Genomic DNA, 1,752 nt, shown 5'->3' with positions numbered 1-1,752 from the left:
CTCAGCATCGCTTCTGTGTTCGTAGGAATCCTTCTGTTGATCAGGTATATTGCCAGGGGGAAACCATGTGTACTTATGTATATATCCACCTTTATCGCCATTCAGTCTGCGTTCCGGGCCTTATAAGCATTGCTATATCTACTTTCTGGGCACTGCCTGCTCCGCCACGCCAATGGAATACGCTTCCTCGCAGCCACTGCCACACACGGCTCCCAGACACTGCCTCACACCTCATTCCTCACCTTTCTCTGTCCTACACCAGTGCTGTTCTTCATCGCATTCCTTTCACTTCCTTCTCTTCTTCATCTTTCCTCTTCTCCTCCACCTCTTTTCTCAATTCTCGGTTTCGTTGACTCATGTTACTTGTTACCACCGAGTCTCGTCGCTCGTAAACGTGACTGAAATGCGTATTAACTGCACTTTTGTCATTTTCTTGTTCTTTTTTACGCCAAATATTTGTGTTGCTTTAGTTTTTGTTTTTCATCTTGATCTTGCTTCGACAGGTGATGTGATTGTTCGTGTGTCAGGTCTTTATAACGGTAACTTCTGCATGAAACGGAAATCAGATGCCAAAACGATATTCATTACCTTCACAACACATTGATCTGAACTTGCAATGTTCATTCATCCTTTCAAAAGATACAGTGCACATGGAACAGGTCCCACCGAGACTCGAACTCGGATTGTTGGATTCAGAGTCCAAAGTGCTAACCATTACACCATGGGACCGCACACTGCACAAGTTGCAATAATGTATCACTGATTTTCTACTTCCTTGCATTCCATCTCGTATTTACCTCATGAGGACCGCAATGTCTGTTGTGGTCGGTTTTCCTATGTAACATTATGTAACTATTCTCCACTTGCACACACTCGTCTTCCCACAAACAGGCCATGCAACGACCCATTATCATACCACTTCATTCTATTATCTTGATGCAATTTCTCTTCCCCGGCTTTCCCTTACATTTTTATATACATATACGAAGAACAAGTAAGATTTTCTCACCAGAAACTTGTTACGGACAGGAAAAGAGAACGAAGCGGTTTGATCACTTATTCTCTGAAGTGCCGAGACGTTTCTGTGGGTGCACATGGTGAGCCGTCTGCAGCATGTTTACATCAACTTAACGCCGACATTCAAATATACCGCCCACCGCTGAGGCTGAAAGGAATACCTCTGTGTTTTGCGTGAAAGGTGAAGAGATAATCACAGGCATTTAGCGTTTCATGTTTTCCACAAGGGTGAAGGTTGTGTGCGCCACTTCCCTTCGATGAATGGAGTAGGTGCGGCAGGAAGGCAATGGGTAAGGAAGGGGATGTGGTGCGCCTCCTGACCGTCGTCACCAAGAAATAGTTCAACACGCGGCTTCTCTTGTTGTTGTAGACATTGACGGTTTATGCCATAGTGTTTTGATAGTTGTGGGAGAGAACCTGACCCTTTGATTGTTATTTGGTACATTTTTCCTTCATAATTAATCACTTTGAAACATCTTTAAGTGTTCTACAGCTATCTTCTTCATTATCATCATCATCATCATCATCATCTTTTTCTTCCTCTCTCTCTCTCTCTCTCTCTCTCTCTCTCTCTCTCTCTCTCTCTCTCTCTCTCTCTCTCTCTCTCTCTCTCTCTCTCTCTCTCTCTCTCTCTCTCTCTCTCTCTCTCTCTCTCTCTCTCTCTCTCTCTCTCTCTGTTAAATATCATTCCCATTATCTTCATTATTCTTTATCCTCAAGTCAGAGAGAGAGAGA

The 1,752-nt window shown here is 43.7% G+C and overlaps 1 non-coding gene across 1 annotated transcript; it reads right to left on the bottom strand.

Moving 5' to 3' along the window:
- Positions 1-657: 657 nt before the first annotated feature.
- Positions 658-729, bottom strand: Trnaq-cug. The gene has a single exon. It is a non-coding gene; the product is annotated as a tRNA-Gln (tRNA).
- Positions 730-1,752: the final 1,023 nt, after the last annotated feature.

This window comes from Portunus trituberculatus, chromosome 42 (genome assembly GCF_017591435.1).
Source record: "Portunus trituberculatus isolate SZX2019 chromosome 42, ASM1759143v1, whole genome shotgun sequence".
Lineage (NCBI taxonomy): Eukaryota > Metazoa > Arthropoda > Malacostraca > Decapoda > Portunidae > Portunus > Portunus trituberculatus.
This window is presented reverse-complemented; position numbering and strand designations above follow the sequence as displayed.